Here is a 27,943-nt window from a genome sequence, read left to right as displayed (position 1 = left end):
CCCTTTTTTCCTTTTTTGTATCCCTTTAATTACAAAAAAAAAGAATATTAACATACTGGAGAATGATATAGAACATTCTTTAAAAATGTAACATTAGAAATTATCTGGGAATATCCCAACATTAAATTATCAGCAATACCTCTCCAGACTTACTATGAAATAGAATAAACCCTAATATTTAGGTCTAAAACCCAAACTTTGAATGGCTGCCCAAATATTGTTCATAGTTATAATTAATCCCACTTCCCATCAAAAAACTAGTTCACGTCTCAGTTCTTTTCAGTATTACTATGTTGGACGAGCCTGGCCTGGATTTTCTTTGCTGCCAAAGCAAAAAGGGCAATTTTATGGGAGATTACTGGCTCTGTATCTGCAAGGAGAAATAAGATCTTCTCCGTCACAGTACGTTGGACCAAATTGGCTAGGATTGACTCTAGAATCTTTTGCCTTGGTATAAGGTGTACTGGGCAATCCAACAAGTAGTGACACAGATCTTCCAGTTCAGAACCTCCAAAAAATACTTAGATGCTGAGTGACTGGTCTTTTGTTATAGGGTCCTTCAAGCATTGCAGTTTGCATAGTTTGAAAATGAATGGAAGTAAAGGCTCACCATAATTTGAAAAATGTAATCTTAGATAGCAAGCCCCGGAATTATCTTTGAAAAATTTGTACCAGGATGAAAACTTAGAACCTGTTATAACCTGTCTGTCGGATTCTGCATTGTGCCATATACCTGGGCCCTGCAGATAAAGTTAGCCTGGGAAGCCCCACGAACAACATTGGGTAAACTATATTTTTGAAGGATTTTATTATAGTTAGTTAACCATAAAGGATCCATTAGTCCTATATAAAAATAAATACTTGAGAGATGAATTGCTGAGGCTCTCTTCAGTTTTTGCCAATATGTGAACAGGGTTTTGTGAGCCCGTGCCCACAGGGAAGGAAGACCTATTTCCGCTCTCAGCAAAGCAGCTGGGGTGTTAAGGGGTAGAGCTAGAATCTTTTTCAGGAAGAGATTTTGGATTCTCTCCAAATACAATAGCATTATTCCATCCCCATACCTCAATGCCATATAAAAGTTGCACAAGCACCTTGCTCTGGAATAATTTTATTGCTGGATCTATCAGGAAGTCCCCTTTAATGCAATAGAATTTCAATATGGCACCCATTGTCTGAAGGGCTGCTGCTTTAGTAATTTCCAGGTAGGCCTTCCAGGAAAGAGTGTCACTGAATGTGATTCCCAGGTATTTAAAAGTTTGAGATTGGTTAACTGGGAAATTGTCTATTGACCATCTGGAGAGACACTGCCTTTTTCCAAAGATCATCACCTTGGTCTTAGAAAAATTGATAGTTAGCAGGTCTTCCTTGCAATAGTCACTAAGCCTAGATAGTGACCTTCTCAGCCCAATTTGAGTTATGGACAACATGACCATATCATCTACATATAAGAGGGCTGATATTTTATGTGAGCCAAGGCAAGGAAGGAAAAAGCCAGCACCTGAGTGCCTCTTAACCATGTCATTTATATAAAGATTGAAAAGGGGGGGGCAAAACACAGCCCTGTTTCATACCTCTAACTACAGCAATACTCTCTGTCAAGGAACCTGAGATTCCAACTCTGATTTTAGAAGATAAGTAGATAAGAAGATAAGTAGTTCCCTTATCAGGAGCAAAAGGCATTTGTCAATGGTGCTGCTTGACAGTTTATACCAAGGTCTGTCTCTGTCAACTGAGTCAAAGACAGTGGTAAGGTCAACAAAAGCCACATAGGGGTGTTTAGTAGAGCCTTTTATGCAGTCCATAGTAGGGTTGTGCATATCAGTATACCGGAACTGAAAATAAACCCGAAATTAGCCATTTCGGCAATATTCGGGTTTTGGTTTTACGGAATGCCAAAACCTGGGGATCTGCCCGAAGCTGAATATGTGATTCCCGAAAAAGGCAAATAATTATTTGGCATTTCGGGTTTCGGTTATTTGCCTTGTGGAGTCTCTCCATGTTGTGGTTGTTGTTGCATTTAAAGGAAAGCTATCTCCTTTCTTCGTTTTCCTGCTCCCTGGCTGGTTTCCAGGGCAGCAGGAGGGAGGGAGCAGGCATGCTGGAGTGGCCAATAGGAAGGCTCACTGGAGCTTCCCATGTGGCCAATGACAGCAATGCATTTTGTATTGCTGCAAAGCCAGCTGGTGCAGTCTACCTGGATTGCAACAGAAGACAACCTAGAGTAGAGGAGGGAGGAGGGCCAGGAATTCTCAGTGGCCAATAGGAACCCAGATAAGGAAGAACAGTGTTTTTTCACCAACCACAGAAGGTACTTTTTGGCTGGAATTATTTTCAAATTTTTCTGTGCTTGGCCAAAGACTATAAAAGCCCGTCTGGTTCCCAGACCAGGCCATTTGAGAGAGTTTGGTGGCATAGCTTGGCTTTAGCTCCTGCTGCCTGCGATCCTGGATCCTGGTGCCTCATACTGACCTGCTGGATTACAACCTGCTGCTTGGGTTGGATTCCTTCCTGACTGCTGCCTGGAGAAGACATTTAACAGTTTTCCCTTTAAACAAGTTGTTGTATTTGGGGCTTATTTTCTAAATTTTGCTAGAAGCCATCAGGCCTTGGCCTGTTGGTTGGTGGGGGGTGTTGCTAGTTTGAGGGGGTAATTTTATTATTTTGAGAGAGGACCTGCTTCAATTTCTCCACTGCTTGTTGTTTCAAAGTTCTACTGTTTGAATTTTAGGGTTTTCTCTGCTTCAGATATTGTTTACTTTCACCTGAAAAGAGGGGGTGATTTGATTGATTGTTTGGGGGGGCTACTTTGTTGTGGTTGTCACTGTTCTTGTTGTTGCCTTTAGAGAGGGGTTTTGTAGCAGTTTGATGTCTTCTTGTGTTCTCTGGTCTGCAAAAAGCTTTGGTGGATTTATTGAGTCTAGCACACTCTCTTGGAAGGTTTGTTGTTCAATGCTATTTTAGAGACACTACTGTCTTTAACAAGGGCCTGTTAGGAACTTGTTAGGTTACATTTTCCTCAAATTTAAACCATAGCTGTCTCACAATAGCTGTAAGACTGCAGTTTCTTACCAATTAGGCTTCTGTTAGGCCTTAAAAAGAGTGAAGGACATAGATTTCAAAATACTTAAATAAATAGCTTAAAAGGTAATTGGTAGGCAAGGCTCTCCTGGGCTCTATTGAATCCAGCTGAGGTTAGAGTTACAGCTCCACAGTTAGGGAAGCAGTTCCTTGTAGAAAAAGTCCTCCTGGTTCCTTGGGAAGTAATTGGCGGAGCACAGTGTTAGGGTTTAATATCCTCAGTGCAGGTACTTCCCATTTTTTAAATATTTCCTAATTCCATCTCCAGGACAGTGTGAGAGTTAAACTTGGACAGGTCTAGACCAGAAACTCATCACAGGTAGTTGTTTAAAAAACAAACAACAAATTATTAACTCAAGGTAAGGTTAGGGCCTTCAGATGACTAAAAGAAAAATAAGCACTTCAGTTTGTCCCCAGTTAATTGCCCCATCCAAATCAGACCAGACGCAGCAAGCTTTGAAGCCTTGTGAGGATCACGCCAAACCAACCCCACAGTAGGCCACAAGCAGTCCTTGGCCTTGATTACCACCTTCTCCTCCGCTGCCTTCAGTCACCTCCTACAGTTTCTTCAGTCTCTTCAGTTGTCACCTGCACTCTCTTTCTCAGAGATCTTCCCTTTGAGCGTGACAAACTCCCAATGCCCTGAACTTGCCCAAGGACCTCCAAAAGTGTAAGAGAAATGCCCAGCTCACACCAAGTCCGACACCACAGCTGCAAGCTACCATCGAACTACAAAGGTGGCTGCAAGGCAACAGACTATGGCCTCCGCCAACAGCTGGTCCATTTGATAGTATTAAGTATTCAGGGAGATTCAGGAAGCTTTGGGGTTTCTTATCTCTTCACAGAGGCTACACAAGGCCATCCCCAATCTCTTCACTATGCCAGCCGCAGAAGTGAAAGTAAAAAGTCCGAGCAATCAGAGTGGTCAGATGCTGAACGATGGAAAACTCAGCATTGCAGACTCCAATAAATCATCCACATATTAGTGACACATATTAGTGATGACCTCTCCCAGTGGTTTCATGTAGATGTTAAATAGAATGGGGGGGGGGGTAAAACAGAACCCTGTGAGACCCCATAGTATAAGTTCCATGGAGTCGAGAAGCAGTCCCCAATTCCACCTTCTGGAATCAGTTGGTCAAAGTAAGAATGGAACCACTGAAGCATGGTGCCCCCTGTTCCCAGCCCATCCAGCCTCTCCAGAAAGATGCTATGGTTAATAGTACTGAAAGCCACCAAGAGGTCCAGGAGAATTAACATGGATTCACTCCACCATCACTCTTCAGGTGAACGTCATAAGTCTGGGTGACCAAGACCATTTCTGTCCTAAAGTTAGGCCTGAATCTACATTGTAATGCATCTAGATAATCCATCTCCTCTCCTCCAAGGCCTGAAGCTGTGTAGCCACCACCTTGAGCACCTTGCACGTGAATGGAATATTAGCCACTAGGTGGTTAGTGGTTTAGGTCATTTGGGTCCAGGGATGCCTTCTTCAGGAGGGGTTTCACAACTACCTCTCTCAAAATGGTAGGAACTACACCATCCCACAGAGAGGCATTTATTATCTCCCAGACTCAGCCAACCAACCCAGCATGGCATGATATTATTAGCCATGAGAGGCAAGAGTCAAGACTGGAAATGGTGGGCTGCACACTTAAAAGCATTTTGTCCACTTCATCAGACCTTTTATTAAAAGGTATTATGTGGATTGTATTCTTCTAACAGCCTGGCACCAAGGGGGATAGAGTCAGAGATCTGAGTGTCCTATGATTGGTGTTGACATGGATTTGCCAAGGGAGGAAACACTGGGCTGAAAGCAAAGCCTGAGACTGATGATATGTGTATATATTTAAGGAATCCTGAAAGGCAGGAACAACTGAAAACTGAAAACAACTGATATTGCTGTTTTCCAGCTGCTTTATGATCCCCCTGCTCTTTCCTCACCATTTAAAGTTGATTAATGCTCTGCATATCCTTGACCTGGAAAGCCCAGGCTAGCCTGGTCCAAACTAAGCAGGTTCAGTCAGGTTAGTACTTGGATGGGAGGCCACCAAAGAAGTCCAGGGTTGCTATGTGGAGGCACACATTGGCAAGCCATCTCTGAATGTCTCTTGCCTTGAAAACCCTACGGGGTCACCATAAATTGGCTGAGACAATGACACCCCCCCCCCAATGCTTGACATGCTTAATAAGCACCTCTTCCTATATCTGATTCCCACTTTACTCATTAGTATATATATTTGCTTAAAATTAGAAAGTACATATATACAATTAATAGACTGAGAGCCACTGTGGTATCGTGGTTAGACTGTTGGACTGGGATCTGGAAAATCCAGGTTTTAATCCCCACTCTTCCATGGAAGCTTGCTGGGTGAACTTGGGCCAGTCACACACTCTTAGTATCACCTACCTCACAGGGTTGTTGTGAGGATTTTCTACGCAAAGCCTATGTGCTATAGAGGTTTGAATTTTTTTCTATATGCATTTTTACTGCATTTGATATTATTGTTTTTATGTGGCATAGCATGAAATGTAAGCATGATAGAGGAGAGTACTGTATGGGAAGGCTACATAACCACAACCTGCTCCCACTGCAAGACAAAGGAGATTCATCCCTGGCTTATTGTGAATCAGAATCAGATAACCTTTATTGGCATAATAATACTGATGGTCACAAGGTCAGAGATAAACAGATAAAACATATCTAGATTAAAACTGAGTTTGAATCTTAACCATAACAACTTCTGCCAAAAACTCCACCACCTTCACCGTAACATCAGTTGTAATGTCATTCAGCAAGAATTGGCAAGTGGGTGTTCTATAAAGGGCCATCCATTTGCTGATTTAGGGTAATATAAAATTTTTACGGGGTTCTTCATGTAAGCGACAAACTAAGATAATGTGATGTAGGGTGTCTGGCTGGCCCGTTCCGCATGGACATACCCTCTTGTTAAAGGGAGTCTTAGTAAATCTCCCGCATAAAACCTTAGATTGAAAGGAACTGAGTCGAGCTAGCATAAATGCTCTCCATTGAAGAGGTTCCTCAAGTGTACTAAAATATTGCTGCATCTTTCCGGGTAATATTGACAAACCCATTTTAAGTGGGGGGGCTTATTGTGTTCAGAAAGAGTTTATTTGGGGAGGTCCAGCCAAGTAGCATGGGGGGCAGTGGGAGGTGTCAGTGGGAGTGATGTCTTGGCCACAAACTAGTGTGCTGAGTATAGTGGTGCTCTACCAAATAATCCACAGTGCAAATGCCTTGAACCAGGATTAGTGGGAAAGCAGGTATTCCTTTAGATGAACCTCCTACTGCTGGGCTCCCCCTAGGTACCCCTTGCATAGGAGTGAGTGGAACACTTTGGTCCATAACAGGCAGGGTATGCTGACCTCCAGTACCAGCTGTCCTCTGTTTCACTGTGCCATGATCCATGTTGTCTTGATGACACTTACACTGTCCTCAAGGTCCAGAATGCAGTTATTGGTCAATGCCAGGCACAGCTGTGTTGCTGTTGTTATGTACTTGCCACATCTGCTCAGCTCCTTGAGGTGAGCACAGGCACTGGAAGAGCGTGGAGCCTTCGAAAATGTGATCTTCCATTTTTTAGAGGGGAAACAGCTGTTTGCTGTTCTTTAATGGAATGGTGGACATTTAAAATGTCCATATTTTTAGGTTATGATGTACACATCTGAAGGATCCCAATTCCAAATTAAAAACCCCAATTTTAGTACTGGTGTATATGCTTATTAATGTTTCTTTTTCCCAGGTTAAGTACCTCAGATATTTATCCCCTGATGCTGGGCTAGCATAATCCATATCCTGGATGGGCAGAAGGCAGAGCTATATAGTGGCTTGGATACAGACTATATTGTCTTAGATGGCAATTTCCATCTATTTCCCCTTCCTACTGCAGAACCCCTTCAAGTCATTCCTCATGGTTTCCTATCTCCCAGGAGCAGTATGTGGTGGAGATCAGAGAAATGTAGTGAGAGGAAGAGACAGGTCATTTGAAAATGTAGTCTGGATCCAACTCCCTATCTGGTACAATAGTTCAAGAAGTTTGGGGATCACAGCACTACTATGAAGAAATGCATCATAGCAATTAAATTAATAGCTCACCTGAATGACTCTGACAAGGACAACTCTGAAGGAGATGGGTAATCATAATTTTCAAATGCTTTATTTTAGCTGTAAGCAAGGTTAACAGCCATCCCCAGACACAAAACTGTATAATCTCTAATTAAAAATTCAGCAATTTCACTTAACCCTCCCATATTTAAATCTTTTAATTACTTTACCAGATGGATTCTAATGTTAATATAGCCTTTTTGTATAAATTACTGGAACACTCTGAAACCCACTCAATCTTGTCCCCTAAAGATATGCAAATATTACATAGATATAGATCATGGCTCTAAGTTGTCTCTAATTTGAGGAGAGATGCTTAACAGCTAATTGAAGTACCATAGCTTGCAAATTTGTGGGCTAGCTCAAAAACTATAGATCTATCCAATTAATCACAAAACTATGGAAAAGAATGAATGATTTTTTTAGTAGGACAAATAGATGATCCTTCAGAAATCTCTTAAATAGCTAAGCAAATACTATGACTGTAAAATAGTGTTGGGAATAGAATGCGAGTTTTGTTTCTGTCAGAAAGTAAAGGGTTAAATTGTTTGTATTGACTGTTTATACAGACGCAGTATGATGATGTAACAACAATGTGTCTTTAGGTAATTGGTCAGCTAATTGCCATTGGTAACATGTCTCAGGTCACGTAGACATGCATAGTTAAATTGTGGAACTCCCTGCCCCAGGATGTGGTGCTATCTGCCAACTTGAAAGGCTTTAAGAGAGAAGTGGATATGTTCATGGAGGATAGAGCTATCCATGGCTACTAGTCAAAATGGTCCCGCCTGCAGGACCAATTTTCCCTTGCGAAAATTCTCCTGGTTTTCAAATCCCACTTTTGTCCCGATTTTAAGTAAAGAAACGCAATTACTAGGTAAGGTTCAGCGTGTGGGTCAACTCCCCTTCCTTATGCTCTTTCATTGCCTCCACCCATCTCCGGGAACCTTCTTTGCCACCTCCTTTGCAGGCTCTCTCCTCGCTGCAGCCTTTGCCACCCCTCAAGCCCCCCCCCCCCCGGAAGCACTCCCTGTCCCACTCCTCAGCGCTGGTGCCAACGCCGCCGCGGCCACCACTGCACACTTCCAGCCGCTGCCTCCACCCCGCTTCCAGGACCCTTCCAAGCCAGGGGCTGGCGAAGTGGAGGAGTGCACAGAGCCCCACCATCATGGCCAGGCCAGACTCACCACTGCGGTCGCTGCCGCACACTTCCAGCTACCGGCTTTGCTAGCCCCACTGCTACAGAGGCAGCTGGGGAGGGGGAGAGAAGGAAAGCTGAAGACAGAGGAGCAGATAAATGTAGGTTGGCTGTTGGATGGCAAAGAGATAAGGAAGCAGGAAAGGGGGAGAGGCTATGGGGGATTTCAGGAAAGAGAAAGAGGAAATAGTGGGGGAGGGGAAAATGAGATGCATCCCACAAGTTCTTGCAGGTTCCTGCTTGTATATTCTAACTGTGAAAGTGTGGCCCCATCTGCAGGTATGTGCATCTGTGGATTGCAGCTACACAGGAAAAAAGGTACTTCTGCTAACTTGGGGGTCCCCACAGGTTTGCAGAAAAATCTGAAACGAAGACATAATAAATTGGGGGGCTTAGTCCCTCAAAAAAACAAAAGCGCTGGCTGAGCAAGTGCAGACAACACTCTTACCTCCTCCTCCTGTTGGTGAGCCTGGTGAGGGGGATGAAGTCTAGCCAGGACCAGCAGCAGCAACTGGGGTGGAGAGTCTCAGTCAACCCAATGAGAGCTGCACTGGCTTGCTGTTTAAAGCGGTGATGGGGGGGAGTTTCAGTGGGCCTGCAAGGAGCCGTACTGGCACTGAGAGTGGCACTAGTGCACAGGGAAGCCTCAGCAGGCCCACTGGGAGCTGCTCCAGGCTCGCCTATAAAAACCACAATGGTGGTGGGGGAAGCCTCAGCAGGCCTACTAGAAGCAATGCCAAGCTCACTGCTAACAGCAGTAATAGTGGGGAGGGGTGAACGAAGCTGCATCTGGACCTGCAACAGCAGTGATGGTGGGAGGGTGACTGGGGGGGCACAAGGAGAGAGACAGAAATAGTGATGGGGTGATGGGAGCAAAAAACAGAGGAAGAGATTGATGGGGTAGAGGGGAGAGAGAGATGGGGTTGGGGAGGCAGAAAGAGACAATGAGAGTGGTGGGTGACAGGCATGGGGAGAGAGAGACAGAGAAGGGGTGGCAGGAGGAAGAAAGAGTGGGGGGCAGAGAAGTAGGGAAAGAGTGGAAGAAACACAAGGTGGGGGAATGGGATGGCTACTTCTGCAAGTTTCTTGCAGTTCCCCACTTGTAAGTTTAGAAATCTCTGTCATGTCCCTTTCATTTGTCTTTTTTCTCAACTAGAAGCTGCACACCAACTCTTATTTGTTTTGTTTTGATTGCCCTTTTCTGCAGTTTTTCCAGCTGTGCTGTACAAATTTCTGTTTTACAGAGGTGACCAGAATTGTACATCCTATTCCAACTATGGCTGCACCATTGATTCACAGAAGGAAGTGATGGTGCAGGCAGTTCTATTTGCATTCCTTAGCATGTAACTTGTTTCACCACAGCTGCATACTAAATTGATGCTTTCATTGGATGAAAAAGAGGTGGAAATGTATGGTGTCTTTGAAATATTTCTTTATTTATAAATATATAAACGGCCTACTGGAAGTGATCATACTCCCAAATTCCCCCCTCCCCTGCTACATACCTAGTTTCCAGCTAACTTAAAATTCTTGGCTCTTTTCTATCCACCTCTCTGTCTCAATCCATTTGACATGTGTAAATCTCCACTCAAGACCTATTTTAAACAATCATAGGACTATCTCCTGCTGTTAATAAGGGAGGGTCTGTGGCTCAGTTATAAAACATCTGCTTGGCACACAGAAGATCCCAGGTTCAATGCCTGGAATCTCCAGGTAAAAGGATCAGGTAGTAATTGAGGTAAAAGACTTCAGATAGATAGATAGATAATTTATTTACAGCCCTTAGCCAGATAAAACGAGATAAAACAGAAAACATGGGCTAATAAATTCTTACAAAGAATTACAGTCCGAGTCCTATAACACTTTAAAAGAAAATTACAGCTGGGACACATCTGTCAATTGCGCTAAGAGGCTGTTCTATGGCGTCGAATTTTCATTGCTGCCATGCAAAATTTCGCAACCGGAAGAGTGATTGAAGGATTACCCCCTTGTAGGAGCATCTCAAACCTTTCACCTGCCCTGTCAGGTCCCATTCTCGATAAGAGGGGCTCAATAAACTTCGAACAGGGTAATGTATAAAAATTGCAGTTCAGAAGGGCATGTTCAACAGTTTCTAAGTCCCCCGATTTTCAAGGGCAGAATCTCTCCTCCCAGGGTGTCTTCTTAAATTTCCCCTCTAGCATAGCAGAAGGTAAGGCTGCACATCTGGCCAGGGTAAAGGCCCTTCTATAATTATTCATCTCTAAATAGTGGAGATAGGCTGCTGGTGCTAGGATGTATTTAGAATGGAGGGGTGCCATGAATAGAGGCGCCCTTGCTAAATCTGCTTGTCTCTCAATGTCTTTAATCCTTTGGGATATAATTAACTTAGCTTGTTCTCACCCTAACTGAAGTAGTGCTAGGGATGTAAAACCCAAGTTATTTAATTTGTCTTCTATGGCTATCACCCATTTTGACCTAAAGGTGTCACAAAGGATCAGTGGGAGAAGACCATTAGGGTTAAAGTTAATTTTTAGCCAGACATAAATCAAGGACAGGACAATCCTTGCCTCCACCTTCACCATGCCAGTTTCTAAACGGATCAAAGCATTTGGAACACATCTTGGCAATTGTAGGGCAGCTCTAAGGAACTTGGATTGCACACGCTCAATGGGAATAAGACAAGAGGGTGGAGAATCGAGTTGTGTTCCATATAGCATTTGTGCTAGGGTTTTCACCTGATAAAGTTTAAGTGCTGCTGGAATGTAATGTGCCCCTTTGGTCCGGAGGAAATTATTAATCAAGCTGATCTTTTCCCCTTCAGCCTAAGACCCTGAACAGCTGCTGCCAGTCAGAGTACACAATACTGAGTTTGATGGACCAGAGCAGCTTCATGTGTTCATTATTTCCTATTCTTGAAACATCAACCTCCATCCTGGATTATATCAGAGTAATTATGAATTTTCATCCAAGAGAATAAATGCCTGCCTACCTGGTCTGATTAGTCCTCACAGTGAATTACATATGCTATTAATCAACTCCACCCTTACTTACCCTAGCAAGAGCGGGTACAAAACAGAGAAGATGCAATGTTCTCGCCACCCTTCTTCAATATGCCTGTGGGCTTTGACTTGGAGCCTATACATCCTCCCACTCATGTTGTGCTGTCCTTCAGTGTGGAAAAATTCCTTGGGTACTAGGCACATTCTACTTGCACAAGATGCTGGCCTTGCATGAGTATGACTTGCCTACTGTCAGTGGAATGTACTCCACAATACAATGGAGGAAACTGCTGTGCATGCACAAGTAAAGTATAAGATCCAAGCCTTTGTCTTAATCTACCCAGGAGCTGGAGCCTAGGTTTTTATGGCTTGTTTTTATGTTGTGAGTTTCGTGCTACTATTTTATTTTGTGAGCAGCCTTGAGCAAGTCTCTAGAGAGGCAGCATATAAATTTTCTAAATAAATAAATAGTCCTCTAGCCAAACAGATTTATAGTTCTGATTGATGTGGCATTCCCTATGGCTTTTTGCTTTGCTGTTATGGGACATTTCAACAGGCAAAAATCCAATTAAGCAGAGTAAACAAAAAATAAATATAGCCAGGTACCCTGCATGCTATGTTGCTTGTCATTGCTTTGGGTTTCTTAACTTTTGGAAGCTTCAGCTTTTTTAAAAAAATATGGCTCTCTCATTAGGAAATAGTTCAGAATCACTATAATAACATAGTACTCAAAAGAAATTATTAACTGAACAATTATATCCACAGAGATTGCTTTATTTTTTCCTTTATCACCTTCTCTGTATTTCTTTGCCTGTATCTCTCTGCTCTTGTAAGAGCAGGAGGTGACTTGAATAAAGATGGGCTTAATGAATATGGTGACAACAGTGCTACTTATTTCCATTTTTCTTATAGCTGTGGTCCAGTAACCACATACATGGCATCAAGTATATGTAGGAATGAAGCCTGAGTAGTCAACCCTATATTTATGGGTTTCTCTCTGTCTTTAAAATAATAAGCATTTGATGGGATTTTAATAGAAGGATAGAAACAGTGTTACACTTACCTGTAACTGGTTCATCAAGTGGTCTTCTGTGCAGGCACACATGGGTACTGCACATGCACAGGCCAGCTACAGAGACAGATTTAAAAACTTCTCAAATGATCAGCTCCGAATAGAGCACTCCCCCTCCCCTCAATACACGTCCAAGCCTCAATGGCTTTTCCTGCCCGAAAGACACATGATAGAGGGGCAGGGGAACAATCTTCCCTCAATTCTCAGTGTGGTGGTTTGGAGAGGTGGACTTTAATCAGGAGAATCGGGTTTGATTCCCCACTCCTCCACATGAGTGGTGGACACTAATCTGGTAAACTGGGTTGGTTTCCCCACTCCTACACATGAAGCCAGCTCTTAGAGCTCTCTCAGCCCCACCTACCTCACAGGGTGTCTGTTGTGGGGAGGGGAAGGGAAGGTGATTGTAAGCCAGTTTGATTCTTCCTTAAGTGGTAGAAAAAGTTGGCATATAAAAACCAACTCTTCTTCTTCTCCATTCGCCGCTGTAGAGGTGCCCCATTAGTACAGTGACAACCAGCAGTGGGGAAGGGGACCAACCTCAGGAGAAGGACACATGGAAGAATGCTACCCACAGGAATAGGAAAGTCAGGAGACATTCTATTCCTCTGCTGCTTAGTGTCAGGCTGCAGTACTTCGTTGCTTTTCTTTCATAAGGAACTTCACTCCAGACATAGTCGTGAGTTTAAAAGTTTTATTAAGAAAGCCAGCGAGTTCAGTCAGTCCATAGAAACATAAGGCTAGAATACAGACATGGGGAAACACCGGTACATACAATAGGATTGATTAGGTTCATGGCATAATACAAAAGGACGAGGTGCGGCAGAGTTGTCTTGATGGCTCAAATACAAGGAAACAATACAGAAGGTAACTGCCGGTAACTACTCATTGAAAAACCCATACATGAAACTAATGCATGAAATAGCTAGGTGATTTCCAGGGCTCCCAGGCATTGTTCCGCGGGACCTGGTAACACACTAACAATTAGCCGGGCAGGTCTCCATTGAGGTGTAGATTAGGGCTGTTGAAAAAAAATTCAGTAAAATTCGGATTTGGCAAAATTTGGCCCGTTTTTATTCAGGAAATGCCGACGTCCAAACTCCCCCGCTTCGGGTTCGTGCAATTCGGCATGAGATCCGGAGTTCGGGGGACAATTTGGCTGAATAAAGCCATTAAAAACACAATCGCGCCTTTCCGTGGCTCTGGGGGGCATTTTTGGGGGTAGAGGTCCCAAACCTTCAGCGTAGCTTGAGGGGGCCCTTCTTGCAAGAACCCCCAAGTTTTGTAAAGATTGGGTTGGGGGGGCTGAGATATAGCCCCGAAAGGGGTCCCCCCTCCTTAATGTGCATCTCTGACAATGGGGGTTTGCAATTAGCAGAGCTTGCCGCCCACTCCCAAAGCTCCCAGCCCCAACAAACAGCTGAGCTGCGGGGAGCAAGGGCAGGGCAGGTATGAAGAAGTTTGCAAACCATGCAAAGCAACACATTTGCAGCCATGCAAACCATGCAAACCATGCAAAGCAACACATTGGCAACCATACAAACCATGCAAAGCAACATGTTTGCAACCATGCAAACCATGCAAAACAACACGTTTGCAACCATGCAAAGCAACACCTGACACCTGGGAGTTTGCAAACCATGGAAAGGGACAGAGGCAGCTAGCTATGCATAAGGAGCAGGAGAGGGTGGAATTTCCCCTTTTGCATCAGACTCAGGACCAGGCAAATGCATTCTTTAAGTCACAATTTGAAAACCAGTTTTGAGCAAGCATCAAAATAGACCTAACCGATTTTATGAATGAGGGAAAACCTGAGGACACACAACTGAAGGGCCCCCTCTCAAACCAGGGAGAGAGAGAGAGACTCAGGGGGCACCCCCCTGCAGAACAGGTGAAAGCCCCCTTTGGTTTCCCCACCCACCCACAGAAACTGCTCCCTCCCCACACACACAGACTCTGCTTCCCCCACACACACACACACAGGAGAAAAATTACAGAGAAAAGCCCCAAAATGGATCTTACTGTGGATGTCTTCTGTTCCATCAGGGGGCACACACACACACACACCCCGCAGAAAAGGCGAAGGCTCCCTTTGGCTTCCCCCCCACCCACAGAAACATCTCCCTCCCCACACACACACAGACTCTGCTTCCCCCCCACACACACACACACACACAGGAGAAAAATTATAGAGAAAAGCCCCAAAATGGGTCTTACTGTGGATGTCTTCTGTTCCATCTTTTTCGAACCTGCCCTGCCCTTGTTCCCCGCAGCTCAGTTGTTTGTCGGGGCTGGGAGCTTTGGGCGTGGGTGACAAGCTCTGCTAATTGCAAACCCCCATTGTCAGAGATGCACATTAAGGGTGGGGAAGAAGACCCAGCTTGGCCACCGATTGGCCGCAGGAGAATGCTGCTTACTAACTGATGGTTATGCTGCTGCGCCGAACCCCGAATTTGCTGAATTTATTCGCCGAACACCCCGAACTCGCTGAATTCGGCTTTTGTTTTCCCGCCTTTTTTGAGTTTGATTCCATCCGAACTAAAAACCGCCGAATCAGGGGAAATTTGGCTGTTTTTCGGTTCAGGACGAACCAAATCGACAGCCCTAGTGTAGATGCTGGTGGGAGGGGCAGAGGCAGAAAGCAAAAAAGTCTTACCTGACACTTAGCAATCGGTCTGAAAACCTCCCCATAGATGCTGAATCTAGACCATTGGAACACAGGTTAAGCGCCAGTCCTGTCTGGTCTCTAAGGTTCATGTGGATGATAGGACTCAAACCTCTGCTCCCCAGTGTAGGAGTAGATGAGTGTTGGTTATTGGGGATTCCCTACTGAGAGGGGTAGAGGGTAAAGTGTGTCGACCAGACTTGTCGTCTCGAGAGGTGTGCTGTCTGTTGGGAGCGCGCATCCAAGATGTGACGAAAAGTCTGGATAGACTTGTTAGACCCAGTTAGACATAGTTTATCTAGATTTCAGTCAGGCTTTTGATAAGGTTCCCCATAATATTCTTGTTGACAAATTGGGAAAATGTGGTTTAGATCCTATTTCTGTTAGGTGGATCTGTAACTGGTTGACAGATCGCACCCAAAGAGTGCTTGTTAATGGTTAACAATGCACTTAACAATGGTTCCTCATGCACTTGGAGAGGAGTGACTAGTAGAGTGTAATCTGTTTTGGGCCCTTTATAAATGATTTGGATGAAGGAATAGAGGGGATGCTTATTACATTTGCAGATTATACTAATTTGAGAGGGGTAGCAAGTATGGTAGAAGACAGAGCCAGGCTACAGGATGATCTTGACAGGCTGGAGAATTGGGCTAGAGCTAATAAAATGCACTTCAACAAAGATAAATGTAAAGTTCTGCATTTAGGTAGGAAAAATCAAATGCATAATTATAGGATCGGGGAGACTTGTCTGAGCAGTAGTGTGTGCAAAAAGGATCTTTGGTTCTTAGTAGACCAAACACTGAACATGAGTCACAGTGTGCTATGGTAGCTAAAAAGGCAAATGCAATCTTGGACTGTATCAAGAGAAGTATAGTGTTCAGTTCAAGCAAAGTGATTGTATCGCTTTACTCTGCTCTGGTTAGACCTCACCTAGAGTATTGTGTTCAGTTTGGGGCACCACAATTTAAGAAAGATGTAGATAAGCTGGAACATGTCCAGAGGAGGGCAACAAAGATGATGAGGGGTCTGGAGACCAAGTCCTATGAGGAAAGGTTTAAGGAGCTGGGTATGTTTAGCCTGAAGAGGAGAAAACTGAGAGGTGATATGATAACCATCTTCAAGTACTTGAAGGGCTGTCATATAGAGGATGGTGCCAAGTTGTTTTCTGTTGCCCCAGAAGTTTGGACCAGAACCAACGGATTGATATTAAAACAGTTTCTGTCTAGACATTAGGAAGAATTTTCTAACAGAGCAGCTCCTCAGTGGAACAGGCTTCCTCAGGAGGTGGTAAGAAGAGGTTAGATGACCATCTGTCAGCAATGCTGATTCTATGACCTTAGGGAGATCATGAGAGGGAGGGCATCTTGGCCATCTTCTGGACATGGAGTAGGGATCACTGGGGGGTGGGGGGAGGTAGTTGTGAATTTCCTGCATTGTACAAGGGGTTGGACTAGATGACCGTGGTGGTCCCTTCCATCTCTATGATTCTATGATTCATTTAAATATTTGCATAAACAGTTGCATATAACACACATCCTTTCTCTATTTTATCAAGAATTTGAATAGACATGTTGACTTGATTCAGCAATACTGAGTGAACTGAATTTCCAAAGTACTAAACAATCAAGCCACAAGTCTCAGTGGAAGCACCAACAAGAAATCTGCATTAAAGATGAACTCAAGCCAATCAATTTGGAGGCATTTGTTTTGTCAGGAAGGATTGGATGCTCAACTGACATTGAAAGATGAATGAATTTCAGGTCCCAGACGGCTAACATCTAACCTATCCTTTCTTCCATTTCACCTTTTACCTTTCAGCTGATCTGGTATCTGGGTTAGTATTTTCTTTTATCAGTGGTGTAGTGGGGCTGATGCAGATGAATCACAAAAGAGGAAGATACTGTGTAAAACATGTTGACAGCATCTCAGATAGATCTACATTAATGCACACCATGGGGAAGCTTTTCTCAACTAGGCTGACAAAAGCAAAGCATTTGTTTTCCTTTATATTTGGACCTGAATTTGCACACAGAATTCAAAGTTTAACGAATGTGCTGGTCATTGACTGTAATAAAATTTCTATTCTAAAGTTTAACGAAAGGAACTTGGTAATTCTGATATTCTGATTGCTCAGAACAAAAACACTGTCTCTTTCACAAACCAGATAATAACCAAGGTTGACTGGAGAATCAGATTTCTTTCAAGATCCAACTAGAATGTTTATATAGAAAAGAACCAAGAGCAAAGCAGTTCACTGTTGGTTCAGAAGGCCTAGAGGTGGTCTGTTTAGCTCTGCTTGCATTCATTCAATAAAATGTAATGTTCCATGCTAAAGCTAATTGCTGAAAAATCCAACATAGACTATCTGGTTGCAAAATGAACTTTTATCCCCCATGTAGTATTTAAGCAACTACATACTCTTCTGAGCTTCTTACAAGTCCCTTTTAATGTCTTTAGAAGGATTTAAGAGTCAAAAAAGGTAGAAATGTACAAAAATATATATATCATGTATTTGGAAAGCATGCCGAAAGCTTTTGATGCAATTCATTCTACAGCAGCAAAGTTTCTGATACATGCTCAGAATATCCTTTTGTCCTTAGTGCTATAAAATAGCTCAAGTCTATATGCAAATATATTCATATTGGCTGAAAGATATATTATTAGAGGGGTTAGTAAAAGCATGCTCACCTTCATTGCTTGTTAACTGCTATTTAACCAACATCATAAAAGATCTGGCAGGGGGGTTGCTTAATGGATGATGCCAGCTTTTAGATGTTTTCATTTGCTTTCCTTCATTTCTCTAAGAGAGACAATTTAATTAAAATACTTCTAGGACTACCTTTCCCTGCAAGTGTGGGCTCAAGGCAGGCTGATAGCAACCAAACCATTACAATTTAAACAGCATTACTTATCTTACTGTTCTTTTGACTTAAAGGCCGAACAGATCAAGATCCAACCCTCTTACAGGCACTCACCGCAGCTAATTATTTAGTGACTGCTCTCAGTAAGGTACTTGTCCTATCCAAATTCAGTTCCAGTGGCTTTATTTGTTCTATGATGTCATCAAACCCCAACCACTGGAATCTATTCTTAACAATAACCTACCATGACCCCATATAAGGGTCTTTCTCAATAAAATTCAAAATCCTTTTTCTTGCATTTTACTTTAATTTAAATCTTAAACCGCATTAAAAGCCAAAAGACACTACTGAAACATCTGCATAAAAAACAACCACTATACCGTAACTTTACCATGGCCATAAAACTCCCCACGATAAAAACAGAGAGCTCATTGAAATAAAACTTCTTACAAGTTCTTCTAAAAACCATTAGGGAAGAGATGGTCGTAACTCCCACTGGTAGCCCATTCCAGGGCAGCAGCACAACCCCTGCAATGCTCTTGAACAGGCATCTCTCATCCAAAATTCCCTATGGGAAGGGGCAGTGAGGTAAGACTGGTACAATAAACAAAGCTGACATACAGGTTCATGACATAGGTTTTGTTAAGACAAACCAAATGGGGAAGTATATGCATAAAGTTACTCTCATAAGGAATGTTACATGCACCTACATGTTGTCATTAGACAAGATATTATTAAAATAAAAGTGACTGAAATGAGAAGACAGTCAAAGCACAGTGAAAATGACATTATTGCCAGCAAACAGTACATATCTTTATGACAAAAATCTCCAGTGCTAATACAGCTAGGTGGTACTCAAGAGAAAAGGATAGAAATAGCAGCTGTACAGGAGTTTGGAAGTAAAGGACATTTCTGATCAGCAGTGCTAAGAACCTCCGAGTTTGGTTTTGTCACAAAACCATCAGGGATTCAAATTTCTTTTGAGAATTGCTTTTCTTAAGAAAGATTCTGTGGACTTTGCTTAGCATGCCAGAAGATGAGCAGTTTAAGTGGGAGTCCTGCTGTTCCTTTCCCTCTACTTGGTACTTCTGCCACTCCCCATCCCTTTCAAAAAACAAAGAATAGAAGAGAATTCCTTTTGTGGATGATAAAATATTTCAAAATTATTGTGGAATAGTTTTGTTGCCTTTTTTCTGCAGAGCATACTTTACTAAAAAGCTAGGCAATGTGAGATTTTATAAGGATAAGCAACTCCTGAAATGGCCTTGACAGCTGATGGCATGTGTGAAAAACTGTATATGTCAATGGCCTCAAACTTTGTGTCTGAAGATGCTGAAAACCCTTCTAGAGGCCATTGCCCTCTCCTAATGATGCAAAAAGTTTCCAACTGGCCTGAAGAAAAACACCCTGTCCCTTTAATAGAAGTGTGTGTGGAAATGGGCAACTGAAGCTTTTCATGGCATGGGGGCAAATAACATCCCATTAAGCCTGCATGAGAGGAATAGGCAGTTGGTAGCTCTAGAAGTGAGCCCTGAGTTAAGAAATGCCCATACTACTCCTTCAGGGGTAAAAAGCTGCTACCCAACATGTAAATTGGTGAAGCAATTATTTTTCTAGTTGTTTTTCAAGATTATCTTCTCAGATGTTGAGGGCTGAGTCAGTTTTCTCCATTTAACACATGCTGAGTTTCCCTTAACTGTAGCAAATTTCTTACCAACCAGTCAAATTACTAGGATTTGGTATGCATGTCCAAACTCTGCTTATTACTGAAGGTGGTAAAACATCAGTTTTATTGGGTAATAGTTCCAGTCTTCTATTCCAACAGTTAAAATGCATATAAAGCAGTGAGCAATATGAAATGGAATACTCTATTAGTACCCTGAAGCTATATCACTTCCTGACACTGCAAGGTTTAGCCATTGAAGAAAACAGGGCATTGACCTAGAAGGATCATTGGCCTAATGCTGTGCAGCTGATTTCAAGATTAAAAAATAGGGTGGATTCATTACACAACACAAGGTTGCTGTGCAGAATGGCAAAGGGCTAGCTTTTTCAACAATATTCCTATAAATGCTTTTGTGCTACTACAAGACAGACACAGAATGCAAACATATTGGAAAATATTTGAAAACCCACTTAGGAATAGCTTAAAAAGTATCCAAGCAAATGTATCCAAGCAAACATAAGCTGCAATATACCATTTCATAACTGAGAAGATGTCTATTAGCACTTCATATTAAAACAGAAGGATTGGCTTTGGGACTATTAAATCTCCTCTCTCTGTAAAACAATGATGAGTTTGCTATTTATGTCTGTAAAAGGGTAAGTGCTGTTTTATTCTTAGCTCAAATGTATATTTCCAGTCTCCTAGGAACATCTGGCATCCAAAATGGGCTGCTCTCTGCAGGTTAGTGGATACAGCTATACTATTATTTCCTGGAGTCTCAGTCACATAAATATTTGCAAGTTCAGTGGGGAAAAAATCAGAATCAGATGGCTTTTGTAAATGAGATTATATGAACAGCACATCTGTGCAGCATGGTGGCTAAGAGTGAGCTGTAAAGCACCGAAACCTGTCCTTAGGTCTACCACTGTCCTCTCAGCTTCACCCACCAACCCACACCATAAACATAAAAATTATTGGTTTATCTTACAGGGTAATGGAAGGGCCACAAATTAATGTATAGTTATACTAAATGCTCAAAGGCACTGCAAAAATGGCATCTAAATATTATTTTGAGAGAGATTAATTTCTTCAGCTTGCTGTAGAGTCCTCTGCCAACCAACACAAAGGATGGGGGAATAATATGTACACTGCACACACAGGTTCAGAGCTTTCCTCTCAGACCTATCTGAAAACAAATAATTCACCTCATGGCTGTTGTGAGGCTTGGGTGAGAGGGAGTGTGAAGTACACTACACACAAAAGTGTTAAGACAGAGGATGAAAATATTTAGATATAAGAATAAAACAAAAGAATCTCTAATGCCATGCCAGACACTTAAAACCCCCAAAATCAATTCTTACAGTTCTGAACATATTTCAAGTGGGCAGGGAGGAGTTTATAAAAAAAAAAAATTGACATGCTCAGAGTATTTTCATTCTCTGCTCCCCAAACCCTTCTCTTACTAGTGTTATTTCTCCAGGTTCCAGGCCACTTTCACTGCTTTCGAGGTCACTGATCTCATCTTGTAGACACACTGCTAGTTTCTTCTTTCTCCAAACTCTCAGCTTCAGAAGATGCATACTCTACAGCCTGCCCCGAAGAAGCTGAAGATTTTAAAACTCTTTGCTTATTACAGCTAGAAGATGAAAGCAAGGCCAATGCACATTCCTCAGGACAGAACTGAACAAAGGCAGAAGTTTTCTTTCTCCTCATCTTCAGTTTGTATGTTTTTCATTACAGGATCAGGATGAGGATATGAGCTGGAAGAGCTGTGACCTAACAAGACAACATTCAGACAGGTAAAAAACAATACTTGAGAGCCAATGATAAAATCATGAAATTAAAAAAAAACAACAGCTTTGGTAACTACAGAATTACAAATTATTCAGAGCTCAAATTCATCGAAGCCAGCAGGTACTATGCACCTTCCACACATTTCAATGGGATTTTCACACAAGCCTCCAGAATGAATATTACTCCTCTATATGATGGATAGATGTTCTGTTACTAAATTAGCAGCTATTTCCAACTTCACATTTAAAGCTCATAGACAAGGTTTTTGAGCCAGCATGGTATAGTGGTTAAAGTGTCGGACTAGGATCTGGGAAACCCAAGTTCGAATCCCCACTCTGCCATGGAAGCTTGTTGGGTGACCTTGGGCCAATCACACACTTTCAACCTCGACCCTGGCAAGTATTTGGATGGGGGGACCTCCAAGGAATACCAGGGGGGTGACGCAGAGGCAGGCAATGGCAAACCCCGTTTGAAAGTCTCTTGCCTTGAAAACCCCACTTAGTCGCCATAAATCAGCTGTGACTTGATGGTAAAAACACACACACACAGGGTTTTAAAAACAATTATTTGAGTACCTCTTTATGGAAACATTATGAGGTCACTGTTAAACTTCCCAAGAGCATGATCTTAGGTTTCTGCCTTTTAATGGATTTAGCTCTAAAAATTTGGATAGGTAACTAATCCTCATATAACACTTCTAATAATTATGTCAGAAATGGCCCTAGATTAAACATACATTTGTTGGCCTAAGTTACTTGCAAAGTATGCTGAAGTAAGTTGGACAACACTTCAAATGATCAATATTCATATTACATGGAGATAGTGGAGAGAGATCTCATTGATTTCTGTCATTTATGTTCTCAAAGTGACAGCAACAGAGGGTAAATTGGCCACTAAGGCCATGAGGAAAAGGCCTGGTAGGCCAATAGCTTGGGGGACCACCATCCTAGCCCTGGAGGCAGCCCCACATAAGGTAGGTATGAACCACTGTTGCCACAAGCTTTGTGCAAGGTGGGCACGAGGCAGCTGCTGCCACAAGCCCCCACCTTGTGCAAGGTGAGTGAGAGTCACTGGCCCCCACTCTGCAAAAAGCAAGCATGAGCCCTTGAAATCCTGTTCTTCCTCATTCCCTCTCCCTCTCCCTTGGGAAAGCAAGGCCTTTTTCCAGGGAGCTTTTGGTCTCGTAGTCCACCCCTGAACAGTGGCCACTTTTTGCTTTTCTGTCCCAGTAGTCCTTTGTGCATTCTGAAAACATAACTTTTTACACAACATGACTAAACTCAATCTAATATTAATCAAGTACTTAACTGTTCTCTCTTTTTTTATCTTGTGCATCCCTGAGACAGGAAGCACTTGTCTCTCTACAGTTTGGTTTACTTCTCCCTAGCCAGTGGATTTCTAGCTTTCAGTAAAACACGCCCCATATCATTTCTTCTTCAAAGCATGACTTGAACCACTGCCGCATATACATGGAAATCATACTTTAGGGCCAGTACTTAACGGGATGGATCTTACCCATATGCCACCATCCCAACTAAGCAAAGGGTAAAGCCTTACTTCAGACTAAGGAAACTTCCTCCAACTTAAGTGGCTCAAACCTTCAGCAAAACATGTGTCCCGGGACGAGCCTCCAGGCCGGCTCCCGGGCCGCTGTCTCCCCGCTCCCTAAACCCCGGGCCCCGAGGTACTCACGGGATAGGTGGGGGGGCTCGCGGGATCATCCGGCCCCCTGAAGGAGAGTCGGGGGGCCTCACCGCTGGTTCCCTTCCTCCTCCAGGCAGCCGGCAGGAAGGGGCGCGGCTGCCCAAGAACGGAGCAGCCTGGACAGGAGCCGCCGACCCCGACGCAGCCGGAGCAACGCAGCCCGACGAACTCCGCCCCCCTCCACAGCTGATGGTCGGGAGGGCGCGGGCGGGTCGGGGAAGGGCCGCCGCAGCTGCCGGCGAGCCCATTGGAGCCGCAGGAGCGGCCATCAGGCCCGGGGGAACGCGGGAAAAGGGGGCGGTGGTGGGAAAAGGGCGGGGCATCTCTGGCCGGGGAGGGTTAAAAGGCGAGAGGGGAGCCGAGGCCAGGGAGGAAGCCAGAAAAGAGTTGCGTGGAGGCTGAAGGAGGTTTTTTGGCCAGCAACCCGGCAACGTCCGAGGGGGGAGAAAGTTCTGACTCCCCCTTGGACTGGTCTGAGGCCGAGGAGGCTCCCCCGCCCCCACCCCTCTCCAGGGCAGAGACCCCGGGGGTCGCTAGAGACCAGGCACGGCACGACAACATGGTGGAGAATGCGGGCCTTGGGGCAAGCGTGACGCGACCCCCACCCCGCCTGCCTGCGCCCCCTGGGTGGCGGTCCAGTCGCTCTCTACTGCGGCCCCCGGTCTTGCAGCTTCCCGCCGCTCCCAGGATGGAAGCAGCAGACACAGCTGCCGGCACTGCCGGGAACCTCGACCAGTTTGGCCGCTGACTCACTGAGCATCATGGGCGCATGATGCATGACTTACTGCAACGGCAACAGGAGGCCCAACAACGCCTTGTCCAGGAAATGACCCTGCAGCATCAGGAGGCACAAGCGGCTCTCTTTAGGGAATTTCGACACACACTAGAGGCCACTCGGCCGCCTGACCCCACTTCAACGGGAGAAGCCCCCGCCAGGGTGCCTGCTGTTTTGCTGACAAAACTCGGACCCAAGGATGATATCGATGGATACCTCGAAGCCTTCAAGAGGACTGCAGAGGCTTCGGGATGGCCTAAAGAGAAATGGTCTATTATTGTGGGGCCCTACTTGATGGGCCCAACTCAAGCTGCCCTCAAGGCCTTACCCAAAGAGGAGAGTAAGAGTTATGACCGGCTGAAGGCAGCCATATTGGAGAGATATGCCATATCCCCCGAGACCTACCGCTGCAAGTTCCGTGCCATGCAGTGGAAGAAAGGGGAACCCCCCAGGGCCTTCGTAACGGCTTTGAAGGACTTGGCCTATCGATGGTTACGACCTAAGACGGCTGAAAGCAAGGAGGTGGCTGATCAGGACATCTTGGAGCAGCTGCTCTCAGTACTACCCGCAAGAGCCCGGGATTGGGTCATGTGGAATAAACCAGCGACCTTAGAGACCGCTATGACCTTGCTGGAGAACGTGCTGGCAAGTGAACATAGAGACATCCCCAGGGAGATGAGCCGCATGGATGGAAGGTTTAAAAGCCCTGACGGTAATCTACGGGGGGGACGGGCCCGGCTGGTCCCAAGAATTCCAAGTGTCCCAGACCCCGGTGGGGAGGGCCAAGTATGGCGTCACCAGCAGGGCAGCTTCCGGGTGAGGGTGGCAGGAACCCCCCCAAAGATGAAAGCCGCAGCCCGGAAAGCAAAGCGCTGGGACCCTGCTTCACGTGCGGGCAATGGGGGCATCTGAAGCGAGATTGCCCTATGATGGAGTGCGACCTCGGGTGGGAAGAGACCATGCAGGCTGAGAGTTCCCAGACCCGCCCGGCAGCTCTTTTGCCGACCCTCCTACTGGGCAAGAGACCACTCAAAGCCATGGTGGACGGTGGTTCCTCAATCTCCATGGTGAGGTCCACACTGGTCTCAGCACAACTGCCCGTGGTTCGGATGGCCACGGTCGCTTGCTTTCACAAGCACGTGGAGCACTACACGGTCGTACCGGTGTCAGTAACATGGAAGAACCAACTCTACCACATGGAGGTGGCCAAAGTTCCTGACTTGCCGTATCCCATGTTGATTGGGAGGGACGCCCCGTTCTTTAAGGCTCTCTTAGGAGACCGTGGGGTAACACAACCGGGGGACGAAGGTATGGCCATCGAAGGGAACGATGAAGAGCACCCGGGGACCTCCGCTGACCTGCAGACCGCACCAGCACATTCAAGGCAGATGATGGACGAGGCCGAGGTAGCCCGGTGGGGAAGTGATCCCGAGTTCCGGCGAGCCCAGGAGCAAGACAACTCCTTGGCGAGGCTATGCGATTTGGTGGCTGTGAGTGATGGGGCAGTAGTAGACGAGAGACGAGCGCGTAGATGGCCCCAAATCCAACAGGTACGGGGTTTGTGGTATAGGGTGGTGGTTGAGAAGGGGGAGGAAGTGACCCAACTCTTAGTGCCCCAGGGGTATAGGCGGAAGCTGTTAGAATATGCCCATGACCACTCCTGGGCGGGTCACCAAGGGGTGAAAAACACCCTGGCCTGCTTACAGGCCCGGGTTTTTTGGCCCGCTATTTCCCGGGATGTCAAGCAGTTCTGCAGAGCCGGCCCCCAGTGCCAAAAGTGGGACGGTCGACCGCCCCCCCCGGGCCCCCCTCCAACCCTCAACCATCATCAACACACCATTCGAGCGGATCGCTATGGATTTTGTGGGTCCTCTTCCTCGTACCCCAAGGGGGTTCCGTTACCTACTTGTCATTATTGACTATGCCACAAGATATCCAGAGGCGATACCGTTGCGCACTCTACAGGCCCCGGGAGTGTGTCGGGTCTTGATACATCTCTTTGCCCAGGTGGGACTACCCCGTGAGATAGTAACAGACCGGGGTTCGTCTTTCACGGCTGCTATCACTAGGGCCTTATGCAAGGAAATGGGCATCTGCCAGATTTTTGTGGCCATTGCCCATCCACAAACGGATGGGTTGGTGGAACGCTTGAATCAAACCCTCAAGACAATGCTCCGTAAGTTGGCGGCCGACCATCCTCATCAGTGGGATCTATATGTGGACCCCGTCCTGTTCGCCATTCGGGAGACACCCCAAGCTTCCACTGGTTATGCTCCTTTTGAGCTCTTGTACGGAAGGAAACCACGGGGCATCTTACAAGTAGTGGAAGGCCAGATGGCCGGGCCCGAAGCAGGACGCTCCCAAGGTCAGGAGGCTTCCGAGTACGTGCGCCAGTTGCGAGAAAGGTTGGTCGTAGCTCAAGCGACTGCTGCTCAGAATTTGGCCCTAGCCCAACTAAAACAGAAAGACCGGTATGATAGAGGCACACGCGAACGGCACCTACAAGTCGGCTCTCAAGTGCTTGTCCGCGGTAGGGTATTCGGGCCAGGGGAAAAGGAGTTGTGGAAAGGTCCCTATGTGGTAACGAGAACCCTAGGCCCGTGTTCCTATGAGGTCCGGTGTGGACCCGGCCCTCGTCAACTGAAGAGGCCACATGTAAATGACTTAAAAGAATGGATCAACCCAGACATCCCCACAGGAGAGTGCCACCTTGGAGACGAGCCACTCAGTCTGGCCGAGGGGGACGTGCCGTGGGGTGCGGACCGCCAACCTTCAGAAGTCCCAAAGATAGGGGCTTCCCTCACCAAACAGCAACGCCATCAGTTGCAAGAGGTGATGTCCCACCTTCCCCCGGTTTTTTCCTCTACGCCGGGTCTCATCACTGACTTCTTCCACGCTATTCGAACCCCTCCCGGACAAGTAGCCCGAGCTCATTGGCGCCCAGTACCTCGGAAGAGGTGGGATGAAGTGGAGCTGGAAGTCAACAAGATGCGACGACTGGGAGTCATAGAACCCTCTACGAGTGCCTGGCGGAGCCCCATCGTCCTGGTGCCAAAGCCAGATGGGAGTATTCGGTTCTGTGTTGACTACCGGGCAGTAAACCAAATAGCCGACTTCGACGCCTACCCTATGCCCCGGGCGGACATGCTCATCGACCAATTAGGGACAGCCAAGTACCTGTCTGCCCTGGATCTCACAAAAGGGTATTGGCAGATCCCGATGAGACCAGAAGATAAGGAAAAAACAGCCTCTGGCCTCTACCAGTTTACCGTAATGCCCTTTGGTCTCCATGGGGCCGCCGCGACCTTCCAGCGGATGGTCGACCGGGTGTTGGCTCACTGTAAGGGTTTCACCGTTGCTTATATAGACGATATCGTCATCTTCAGCCCTGATTGGGAGTCACACCTACAACACCTGGCGAAGGTCTGCCAGGCCATTTACGACGCCAGCCTAAGGGCCAACCCTACGAAAAGTCATCTGGGATTTCAAGAGATCAAATACCTGGGTTATATTGTGGGACACGGAACATTACGACCCATTCCGGAAAAGGTGACTACCTTGGAACAGACTCCACTCCCCCGGACAAAACGCCAACTGCGACGGTTCCTCGGATTAGTCGGCTATTACAGTAAGTTCATACCGCACTTTGCCACGAAAGCGTCCCCATTGACCGATTGCCTCAAGAAGGAGAGCCCGAACCAGTTGCGGTGGAGCCCGGCAGCTCTAGCAGCTTTCCACTGTTTACGGGCAGAGTTATCTCGGGACCCAGTGTTGCAGAACTCGAACTTCGATAAGCCGTTTATAGCCCATACGGACGCGTCTGCCACGGGGGTAGGCGCTGTTTTGTTACAAGAAACAGAAGGGAAAGAACACCCCTTACTGTTTATCAGCCGCAAACTACTCCCGGCCGAAAGGAACTACGCTACAGTCAAAAAAGAAGCCCTGGCGGTCAAATGGGCTATCGGTTCGCTCCAGTATTATTTGACAAACAATCCGTTTACTCTCGTTACGGACCATGCTCCTCTC

General features: G+C 45.5%; 1 pseudogene; it reads right to left on the bottom strand.

The window, feature by feature from the left end:
- LOC130492911 (lysine-specific demethylase 4C-like) overlaps positions 1–21,357 on the bottom strand; it is a 117,578-nt pseudogene extending 96,221 nt beyond the window's left edge.
- Positions 21,358–27,943: the final 6,586 nt, after the last annotated feature.

This window comes from Euleptes europaea, unplaced genomic scaffold (genome assembly GCF_029931775.1).
Source record: "Euleptes europaea isolate rEulEur1 unplaced genomic scaffold, rEulEur1.hap1 H_2, whole genome shotgun sequence".
Lineage (NCBI taxonomy): Eukaryota > Metazoa > Chordata > Lepidosauria > Squamata > Sphaerodactylidae > Euleptes > Euleptes europaea.
Note: the sequence above shows the minus strand (reverse complement) of the source record. Positions and strands in the feature narration are given on the sequence as shown.